Genomic DNA, 12,750 nt, shown 5'->3' with positions numbered 1-12,750 from the left:
AAGTCACAACAAATATGAATACCACAACCGGTATCAAGGACCCAAGATTTCGAATGGGGTGAGTTATTAGAAATGATAGTGTAAATACCTGCATGGTTGGGTTTGACTTTCCCATCCTTCACATCCTGCTGGTACTTTGGGCAGTTCCGTTTCCAATGAGCTTTTTCATGGCAATAGAAGCATTCAGCCTCTTTTGGGTCAGAAGAAGGAGTAATGAAACCTTTCCTGGTTCCACTTGAAGAAGAGCCATCAACGGTCCGAGCCTTGGTACCCTTCGAAGATCTCTTTCTCTTCCTCCCTCGATTTTTCCCGATTGCCAAAACCGGAGTTGAGTTTGGAGTAGGAGTGATAGCAACCGACTTCCCCTTAAGACCTATTTCTGCAGTCTTGAGAAGTCCCTGAAGTTTGCTGAGAGTGACCTCTTCCTTATTCATGTGATATGTCATGCGGAATTGATCATAGCACGATGGTAAGGAGCGCAAAATTATATCTATTGCTAGCTCCTCAGGGAGGGTCACATTAAGTTTCAACAATCAATCCACATACCTTTGCATTTTCTGCATGTGGCTCGTGACGGAATCCCTGTCCTTCATCATGGTTGTTATCATGGAGCAGATGATTTCGTACCTCTCTTGTCGTGCACTTTGATGGTATCTTTCCATCAAATCTTGGTGCATTTCATAAGGGTAGAAATCCTCATAGGACTTTTGGAGTTCTGCTGTCATTGTGGCCATCATGATGCATGCTACTTTCGTAGCATCCCTTTCATGTGCCTGAAAGTCAGCGATTTCCTGAGGAGTTGCAGTGGTCTCATCAATCTCCTTAAGCTCCTTGTCAAGGACATATTCTTTGTCCTCGTAGCGGGTAATCATCCTGATGTTTCTGATCCATTCATTGAAGTTGGATCCATCAAAGGTGACTTTCCCACACAAACTCATAAGAGTAAAGGAGCCATTAGGATTCGAACTAGAAGCATTATTTGAAGACATCTGAAAGAGGAGAACAAGTTTAGTATAGATTTAAGAGAGTCCTTAATAAAACACCCAAATGTAATATTAAGGCTAGGATCCAATCACAATATAAAATAACTTAGAAGAGGTATGCCGTAATCTAAGCTATACCATATTTGAAAGGTAGGTGAATGACGATTCACCAATTTCCACCACGAAAACCGAAATAGTAGATATTAGGTTTTATTGGTTTTTAGAAATTCCTAGATTCTTTGAGATTCAATGAACTTTTCAAAGGCATGTTTCAATCTCGAGAGTGCCCTCCAAGTTTTGTGACTGGGATACCGAGGATCACAAAACGAGGTGTGAAGTAACCATGCAAATCACTTGGTACCCTTAAAGTTTATCACTCAATCGATGTGCCGGTAAACCACACACGCTCCACCGATACTATAATAAACCTTAAGTCACCCTTTACCTACCTTGTTAAGTCCAAGTTAGTGTGCCGGTTAACCACACACGCTCCACCAACGACTTAGACAAAGTGTAAAGTGTAATTTCATGGATTAGCACCTTATTCACATTTTCCTAAAGTAACTAAGATTGGGAATTTAATAAAACATTTAGTTACTTTACAATATACATCATACTTTGAATGAGAGTTTATAAGTCCTTGTCTTACCCGTTCCGCTAACGACCCTCCACCAGTCAAGCAAGCGGTGGGTGAGAGTAGACACCCATTAAGTCACCATTTTATAGGCAACAACCTTATACCCACCTTATAGACCGACTTCGTGAATGAGGCGTACTAGCGGTAAGACGACTTTATTCTTATACATATATATATATATATATATATATATATATATATATATATATATATATATAATTATTAAATCATCATAATATAAGTATAAGGGTTGAATTTTAACTTTTAAAATTCTAGGGGTTGGAACTTAAAGTTTTAACTTAACTTTACTTGTTCGAAAACTTGAGGGCAAGTTTTGTAACTTTCAAAACTTTTCATTTCTTGTAACTTATGAGTTTAATAGAGTAATAAAATGAAGACTCTTCATTTTTCTAACTCTTGTGTTTGTTTTAATGGTTTTAATTCAAGTGTGACTCTTGGTTTTCCATAACTTGAGGACAAGTTATGGACTCCATTAAAACACATTATGATCAAGAATTAATCTACCACATAGGTTACAAATAATTCCTATGATCATCTAAAACATCATAAGAACAAGAACATGAATATGAACTTATTCATAAATCAAAAATTACACTTAAAACTTTGTAATTTTGATAACTAGTTGTTGTAAATGAATTATCAAATACATTACACCATCTAAAACAAGTTTTTCAGGTACCAAAAAGTTTAGGGTAATGTTTCTAATTCATTTCCAGCAACTAAATCGAAATTCTGCAATCAGTCGACCCTACTCGCCGAGTGCATGAACTTACTCGCCGAGTTGGTTGAAGATACACATGAACTCGACGAGTCCCTCTTATGGACTCGACGAGTCCATTCATGGACAGCAAGATTTTCGACTTTTTTTCAACTTTTAAGCACAAATAAAAAACAAACAAGCCTAGGCTCTGATACCACTGATGGGTTTTGAGCATTCTAAAACTTCCTAAGTTTACATACAACCCTAATAACCTTGGATCTATGTTTGTCTAATTATCATGCAAAGTTGAATTCCAAGGTTATATTCCTATCTAGCATACATGGGGAACAATTTTAACTTAAAGTATAGATAGAATAACTTACCTTGTTGTTGTTTGTGTTCCTTGAAACCTTGTGAGCCTAGCACCCCAAGTGTGATGCCTCAAATGCTTCACACAACACCAAATGCTCTTGGAAGAACTTATGAGAGAACACACACTTCTCAAAAATCGGCCAAGCCCTCTTGTTTCTTAGTGTAGCCGATTTTAGGTGGAGAACATGTTTCTTATATAGTGTTGACACATCTAGGGTTAAACCCTAATGTGTCATGACTCTTCATTTCCATGACCCATGGGTTTGTAACTCCCATGGAGCATCCATGGAGCATCCTATGGGTGGAACCCAACTTGATAATCCATGGAGCCTCTTAACCCACTATACAAGATATGGATGATTTACATAATCAACCCATATATTTAATTAGTTATCTTTTGATCACATAATTAATTCTAAATTAATTCTTGATCAAACTAATCAAATAATATTATTAATATATTAGAACTTATAATATATTAATAATCTCCAAGTGTTATTTCTCTCATTTAGTCTATCCAATTGCACGGTGCCATGCAACCCAAATGGACCATGCCGGGTCGGGTCAAGTACATACCAGAAATAGTTATGGACATAGACACCTTATCCAACAACAGCAACAAGTCACCTCCCTATGGCCTGGCAGCAGCGACGTCTGTGGTGGCCACGACAAAAGCAACATCAGTAAGAGCATCATACCGCTCATCAAAAGTCTTGATCAACGTGGTTTTGATAGACCCAAACATCTCTGGTATCTCAGCTCGTAAGGCCGCAACCACCTCCTCATGAAGCATCCTGCAGATCTCCTCATCGCTAACACCGCTGCTCTCTGGAGTGTGGCACTCCAGAGACTCGCTGGAAATACAACACAAAATATCAGAGACTCGTTCGAGTGTACTTCCACTCGATAACTCAACCCCACTTACTCCCTAGTACCCTAAGGATTCTTACTTTAACTGTGCACTGATCCGGTGTCTTTAGTAGTACGGGCCATATACTACCGTCCACACCGCATCAATATTCACCCCAAGTCCTCCTCCTAGGATCCCAAATCAGAAGTACTCAAATCTTGCTATGCATAAGCTACTCTCCACCAGACCTCTCGTAAACTCCTCGCGGCTACCCACTCACTCTCAAGCATCTCATAGCAACAGTAATCTCCTAGGCTAAGGCATCACAAATCAGGCCACTCTAGTCCTAATATGAATACCTAGCCTACTCTAGCATGCACAACATATCATATCATATCTTATAACACATAATGTAAGGGTATTTTGGGAAATCACCGTTCTGGTGCTGGTTGATCGTACACACTGCTCTGTTCTACTCATTTCAAAACCTTTTCCTCTTTTAGAAAAATTGCTTTACTGTGAAAATTTCTCAAATCCTCAGTTTGAGTTCAGATATACCCGAAGGTGCACCCGAATCCCTCAAACCAAGGCTCTGATACCAACTTGTAACAACATAAGTTTTCAAAAAAAATTTTCATTTTTCAACACAATAAAATCATATAATATTCTCAAATTTTATGTTATCAAATGTCATCACAATAAACATATCCCAGAATCAAAAAGAGAACATAATCTTCTGCCAGTGTGTACAAATCATGCTGGCACCTTCCCACGATCCTCGCTAGTACCTGAAACACATAACACATAACACGGTAAGCATAAATGCTTAGCGAGTTCCCTAAAATACCACATACAACACATATTAGCCACTTGAGGCTATATCTCTGTATGACCCTCTGGTCAATGTGTCTCAGTGGGACCCTCCATTCCCATAACTCTGTGGACCCTCTGGTCCTAACTCTATAGACCTTCCGGTCCTAACTCTGTGAACTCTAAACATACATAACATAAATCACATAGAAATGACATCATGCAAAAGCATACAGATACTCTATCACAAAACTCTAATTACCACTCTAGGTAAAGTATAGTGAGAAGACTCACTTCGGGTAAATCGGATAATCTCGCTCACAAAAATACTGATCCAGTCTCCGCCTAATCACATAAACAATATCCTCAAATAAATAACGGCTCTCAAAGGCTGGATTAAATCCATTTCTACAATCCCACAGAAGGTTAAAAGACCATTTTACCCCTCTTTCACCAAAAAGTCCAAATCTTGACTAAAACCCTAAAAGTCAACAATGAACAGTACGTGGGGCGTACTAACTCGTGTACGCGGGGCATACACCGTCGATCCAGAATCAGGGTCTCAGACCCTTATGCTGCGCGTACTGAGATTTACGCCCAACGTAAGTCTCAGTTTCATACTCCTTTTGATTTTGGGTCTTAAACGGTTAAGATATATGTCCAACTTCCATTTATGACTACTCTATAACCACGTAACCCATAAAGTTGGTGACTTTAAGCCTTTGCATGGCTGTAGAAGTCACCAACACTTAATTCATTTCATTTCCAACCTTTAGAAGCCCGTAAATCAAGCATGGTGAGCTCTTCACGACCAAGACTGGATTTTTATGACATAGCAACCCAAAATAAGCTAATATGGGACAGATCTCGGGTCCAAGGGACAGATAGAAAAAATTCATTAAAAATTAATAACTTCTTTATTCGATGTCCATTTTTGTCTGTCTTTTTACCATTGTACTACAATAGACAAAATCTTCAATTCTCGTTTAGATTTTGTCGGATGAAAATCCCTCGATCTATAATTCGAATTTCGAGCTATACACTGCTATGTTGAATCTTAGAAAAATCATAACTTCCTCATATGAAGTCAGATTTGGACGTTCTTTTAATGAAAGTTCTCAGTTTAACGAGTACTACGACTTTCATTTAGATCACTACGTCTAAAAGGTAGTTTATCGGATACTCATGTTTTACGTCATATGGCGTCGTGCCGATTCTGTGGCAAAACTTCAATAAGTCATAACGTGTTCGTTATAACTCGGATTTCAGTGAGGTTTTCGTTTAAATGTTTCTAGCGAGATAATTTACAAATTTCAATAACATTATTTTTACTTATTTCCAACTTAAATTTTACATTTTCGTTAATTTCAATATTTGACTTTTTGATTGGAATCTCATAAGACTTTCCATCACTTTCTGAATGATTCTAAACATAGTTTTACTTCAATTCTCGTAAAAACTATCTTGTTAGAACGTAACGAGCAAAATCATATATTATATAGTAATATTCACGTTTAAGCTATCAAGCTTACAAAGCACGATAATTATACATGGCCATTAATGTGTATGTTATACAATATAGTAATCTCTTCCACACTTAGACCATGTTGTTATGTCATCATATCTTCGAGCGTATGAATCATCTGCTCGCTCTGTCCATTGGTATGGGGATGATATGTTGTACTGAAGTACAACTGAGTACTAATATCCTCATGAAAAATAATCCAAAACATGGAGGTGAAACGGACATCTCAGTCTGAAATTGGCACCGAATGCCAAACCACCACCTCTCGAATGTATATGTCGACCAACATTTTAGTAGATATACTCTCAGAGATCGAAATGTAATGAACGCTCTTGGTCTATCTATCAATAATTACCAAGATAGAGTTAACTTCTTGTGCCATGCTTGGAAGCTTTGTGATAAAATCCATGCTAATCTTTTCCCACTTCCACACCAGGATGGGTTAGGCACCGCTCCACAAACTAAGTTATCGCCCCTTTCATTCAGGGCCGCGAATAACTTAGCTTCAAATGCATATACATCTTTGTGGCCCCCGGATGGATTGAAAACTTTGACTTATGAGCCTCTTCTAAAACTTTTTTCCTCACTACCTAGTAGTCGGAACCCAAATTCTACCACACCGAGTCAACAATCATCGACCATCTCTAATAAATAGAGAAAGTTTCCCCTGATCTACTCTGCCTTTCAATTCTCCTTTCTCAGACCCTCCACCCGAGCCTTTTTGATCATATCCAACAAAGGAAAAATAATAACCGTCCTCAAGCATACATTCCCAATAGGTGTACTAACTTCCTTGCAGCTCAAGGCATCAACCACCATATTGTCCTTCCCTCAGGGTACCAGATCTCGCAATCATAATCCTTTACTACATCTAACCATCTCCGCTTCCGTATGTTCCAATTATGCTTATCCATTAGGTACCTAAAACTATTGTGATTAGTGTAGATAGTACACCTAACCCTATATATATAGTTCCTCAAAATCTTGAGGGAAAAAACCATAGCCTTCAACTCCAAATCATACGTACGGTAATTTTCCTCATGAGGCGTTAGCTGCCTCGACGTGTAAGCAATCATGTGACCGTCATTCATAAGAACGACTCCTAAACCCTATATAGAGGCGTAAAAATAGACCATAAAATCATACAAGCCCTCAGGAAGCATGATACTTGGGGCTTTTCACAATCTCTATCTCAACATCTCAATGACTAACTGCTGATCGGGCCCCCACCAAAAAGTAACATTATTCATTGTCAAGCGGGTCAATGGCACCACAATATTGCAGAAATCCTGGATAAATCTCCCATAATACCTTGTGAGACCTAGGAAGCTCTGAATCTCAGATGGGGTCCTTGGAAACTCCCATCACCTCATGACCTTAATCTTGGCTGGATCAACCAATATACCCAACTAGTTGATGATGTTCCCCAAGAACTGCACCTCGTGCAACCAAAACTCACATTTTGAGAATTTGGCATACAACGTATCTCTCATCAGGGTCTCTTATACCTTTCGCAAGTGTCCCTCGTGCTATTCCTTGGTCTTGGAGTAGACCAGAATATCATCTATTAATTCTATCACCGACAAGTCTAGAATCGGCCTGCAAACCCGATCTATAAGATCCATGAACACTGCTGGTGCATTGCTGAGCCCGAATGGCATAACCACGAACTCGTAATGAGTATCGAGAGTCTTGAATGATGTCTTCTGCACATCCTTATCTCTGAACCTCATCTGATGGTATCATGTTTGCAAATAATTCTTGGAAAACCAAGATGCACCCTGATGCCGGTCAAATAAATCATCGATCCTCAGGAGTGGGTAATGGTTCTTCATCGTTAGCTTATTCAACTACCGGTAAAAAATACACATCCTATGTGAACCATCCTTCTTTTTCATGAACATGATCAGTGCTCCCCAAGGCGAACTACTCAGCCAAATAAATCCCTTTTCTAGCAGCTCCTGAAGCTGCATCGACAATTCTTGCATCTCCGGTGGTGTCAAATGATATGGTGCTTTGGATATTGGAGCCAAACCAAGCACCATATCAATCCATAATTTGACTTGCCTTTTGGGAGGCGTTTCTAAAAATTCCTCTGGAAATACATAAGGGAAATCCCAAACAATAGGCACCTTACTCAACGCCGTCATGTCCTCAACCCGAGTATCCACCATATAATCCAGAAACCTAAAACAACCCTACTGAAGATATCTCCTAGCTCTCACAACTAAACAGAAAGCTGAACCATGCAAAAATCCCTCACCAGGAATAATCAGTTCTTCCCAACTTGGGGTTCGGACTCTCACCAGTTGGTGCTTACAGTCGATCATGGTCTTATTGGGGCTCAACCAGTCTATCCCGATAATAACCTTCGACCCTCGCAGAGGAATCGACACCAAATCAATAGAGTACCTCTCGTTGAACATATTCAGAATACACCCACGATGAACCTTTGAAGCACTCTCATAATTATCAACAACAATCTTGACCTCCAACGGATAATCTAAAGTACTACGAGCATCACTAAACTTTTGTTTAAGCACAAGAGATACAATAGATCGGGTAGCACCCAAATCAAACAAAACATGAGCAGTCATATTGTTGACTAAGAAAGTCCTGGTAACCACATCTGGCACTGTACAAGCCTCATCGGTAGTCATCTGGAATGCCCTGCTCTTCACCATAAGTGTCTCTGCCTGGCCCTGGCGGCCATCGGTAATCCTCAAGCTGGCTGGTGCAGGCACTGCCACTAGCCCTCCTGACAACCTCGGGCAATCAACATTTTTTATGGCCTATCTGGTTATAACGAAAATAAATCAATATATTCCGAGGGCAATCCCTACTCATGTGACCCCTCTGCCCACACCTCTAACAACCTGAACCCACTGATCAACATGCCCAAGTGTGCTGCTTGCTGTACTTTTTGTAGCGACCTCGGCCCTGCTGGCCCCTAGAATGCGACTCAGTAGCCTTAGGCCTCTTATCCTGGCCCAAGAACGACTGCATCTACTCTGGATTGCACTTTGTTTGAACTTGGTGAAATGTTTCCATAGGTGGAAGTTATCCATTAAATATGTGTAAGATTAGAAAACTTAATGCAAGAAGGATGTTCAAAGGAATGTACTTTGAATTTGAGACTTCGTTTCCATGGAATTTCTCTCCATTGGAATACTTTGTAAATGTCTACTGCCAAGTGTTTGTGACTTTTGTGCATAGTCATTATGTAACGCCTGTAGATCCGGGCTAGTCAATTTAGAGATGATAAGCATCAAAAATGACTTTTTGGTAGAAGATTATTTAGGGTGGATAATATTAAAGAACGCCGAAATCCGAGTTATAACGAAGAAGTTATGACCTGCCGAAGTTTCGCGAGAGAACCGACACGATGCTGAATGACGTAAAAAGTGAATTTACATTAGAGTGATATTTATCCTTAGTGATGTAAATGAAAGTCTTCGAGTTTGTTAAACCGAGAGCGTGCATCAAAAGAATGCCCAAATCTGACTTCGTATGAGGAAGTTATGATTTTCTGAAGTTTCGACTTAGCGATATGCAGCCCGAATACTCGATTTGAGATCGAGCGGTTTTTAGCCGAAACAATCTAAACGAGAGTCAAAGATCTCTTCGATATTAGTCCAACTACCAAAAGACAGACGAAAATGGAGTTCAGATGAAAGAGTTATGAAGTTCGAACGGAGTTTTCCTGTCCCGGCGTACTAAAAATAACATATAAGTAATATATTTATAATATATTAAAAATAAAGTCAAAATTAGCCAACGGAGTCTAAACAAGAGTTATAGAGCATAATTTCACCTACGCGTTGATATAAAGAGCGTCGAAAACGAAGTTCGTATGCGTAAGTTATGAATTTCTGAAATTCGGGGCGCGAAACCCCAAAATTGTCAGATACCACGATGTGGCAAGTAGTGCCACGATGTGGCAAGTCTTCTGACACCTCTTGGAGTCCCCCAGACACAACTTGCGATGACGAATGAAGTGACGACCAAGCCCACGATGTGGAAAACGTGCCACGACGTGGCAAGGGCAAATTTTGCCCTATAAATATATTTGAAGGGCCAGCCGATTATGGTTGCTCCATCCCTTCTCTCCCACTTCCGATACACCCTCTAAGCCCTATTTTAACCCGCCGAAGCCTCGATATCATCCCGAGACCCGAAGTAAGTCCCGAAGTCCGAAGATCGAGAAGAAAAGAGTTTCCGAGCCGTAGCTCTACCCGCGAGAAACCCGGTGTGTGAAGTGATCCTGGTTTCACCGAAGAATACTACCATTGCAAGCCGTAGTGTAGTCCGATCATCTTTTGATGATGTGAGTGTATAGTTACTTTCTTCTAACACATTAATATTAAGTATTTGCTATGAAATGCGTGCTATGTGTGTGTGTGTATATATATATATATATATATATATATATATATATATTGTTGTTTATTTGAGATGTTGGTGGGATGGATAAATTATATAGGTTTTAATGAGTTAAACTGTATATGTATTTTGTATATGCAAATATGTTGGGTAGAACATGGGTAGATAAGATTGTTGGTATGTGGTAAAAGATGACTTGGATCATGAGATAAAAGGATAAAGAGATAAACTTGTTTTAGATCTGGATGTATGGATCAGATCAGGAGGTTAGTTTTAGATCCAAGAGTATGGATCAGATCAAGAGGTTAGTTTTAGATCCGAGAATATGGATTAGGTAATGAGGAAAATTTAAGATCCGGGAGTACGGATTATGTATTTTTGAACTACGTGTTCTTTCGATAAGGTATCATGCATATAGTCCCTTTTAGGAACATGATTTTAATACGAGTATTGATTAAAGTATGAAATATACATATGTATGTGAAGTATTTGTTATTGTACGAAATAAGTGTTAGATATATTTGATGATATACAACGTGCGAATCAGTTATGGTTCAATATGTGTTAAGATGTGAATATATGATATTATTACTTAAAACTCTGTTTTAAGTATACACTAGTTAGCATTGCCTAAACGGAGTTAGTATCGAAAGTTTATTATAAGCATTTTAGGCTTGCCTAGTGATGGGTTAAGACTTAAATAGGGATGTTGAGGTCCATTAAGTTTGGACATTGGGTAGCCTCATATTAAGGGTACGTGTGTTGTGAGATTGATGATCGGTGGAGTACGTCCAACGTATAGAAGTACATTTTATGTAGGAAGTCCTTTTCAAAGCTCTGTGTCTTGGGTGCTGCTTGTGCCAGGGTACTATTATGTTCTCAGGTACGAGTCTTTCGCATACTAGAGTACTATAATGTGCCAGAAGTACTATCATGTACAAAGGCTTTTTGACAATTTTGTGTGTCGGTTACGGTAGCGTACGGGAGTACTCTAGTAGTATTTCCCCATACTTTTATTTTGAGAGAGCTTTGGAGTCAGCGTTTCTTTTATGAAGTGATCGACCAAGCTTCATATGTCAACATTTTCTTTCACGGGGTAATTAAGGAACTTCGTAGAGTGCCTAATAAATTGTGTCGGTAATAGACCACTGCTAGGTATGTCTGGTGTTATATTGCTGGATAGGGTGCGTCTGGGGGTGAAATACCTCATGTATGCAGGCCACTACTAGGCAAAGTTCGATGTTGGGATAGGTAGAGTCTGAGGGTATAATACCTCATGATAGTCAGACCACGCCTAGGCATTGTTATCTAGATAACTACCCCTGACTTAAAATGTCTTGTGGTTCTTTCTTTTACGAACGAAGGTTCATGGTGAAACTTATTCCATTCCCCTCATTTGATGTCATTATTGATCCTCGTTTGCTGCAAGGGAATTTCCGAAGCAACTTCGTCAGTTTGTGGTTCATATCGATACTTAGGCTAGATCTCATAAGATCATTGTATAGGGTCAGTATGTGGGGATCGACGGGATGGGATATATTGTTTTAGAAATATGATTTATATGTGTTTATAATATTAGTGGTTTTGCAGGATCGAGATGTAGATTATTATTACATTGTTTGAACTAAGAGCTTTCGTACTCTGTGTTCCTTAGGTGATTGGGTTCACCAAGGTTTATTCGATCTAAGTGTCCATTAGATATTTGAACTTAGTGTTCATCAGAGATATTTGAACTAAGCGTTCATTAAGTGTTTTTGAGCTAGGTGTTCATTGGGTCGTATTTGAACTAAGCGTTCACTAAGTGTTTTTGAACTAAGTGTTCACTGGGTAATATTGGAACTAAGTGTCTATTAGGTGTTGTTAAACTAGGTGTTCATTAATTATTGTGAACCGCGTGTTCACCAGTGGTAATCTAAGAACCTTGGCAGCACTAGACTTTGTGCCAGTTCCTTAGGGCAATCCTTAGGAATGAATGGGAGAAGGGTAATCGGTTCTTAGAATAAATATTTAAGAAATAAATGGAGATAAAGGGGGTGGGTAATTGGATTGATTATTTGATAATTAAATATAATAATTATATTATTGTGGGTTGAAAACCCTATATGCTCACCAGGCTCCCAAGCCTGACCCTCTCAGTTTTCTTTGTATTACAGGTCATGGCACGAGAGCATAAGTTGGCTGACATTACGAGAGATTTTGGATTATAGGCCAGTAGTTATGAATAACTGTTGTAAGGTCTATTTTGTTCTGTTTATGCTTTTGGTCTATATTGAACATGACATCCCGAGATTTTGTTATAAAATGAAAATACATTTCTTTACAGAAATGCTTTGATAAATCTTTATCATATTTTGGGAACAAATTCTGCAATTGTTTTCTTTAGAAGATCACTCTGATTTTAAAAACAAAGCGTAAACAAATCGGTCTTTTCTAGCCGTAAAATTGGGGATGTCACACATTACAAGAGGT

The sequence above is a fragment of the Lactuca saligna genome, chromosome 3, assembly GCF_052625555.1.
Source record: "Lactuca saligna cultivar CGN05327 chromosome 3, ASM5262555v1, whole genome shotgun sequence".
Classification (NCBI taxonomy): Eukaryota; Viridiplantae; Streptophyta; class Magnoliopsida; order Asterales; family Asteraceae; genus Lactuca; species Lactuca saligna.
The sequence above is the reverse complement of the archived record's forward strand: the minus strand, read 5'-3'. Positions refer to the sequence as shown.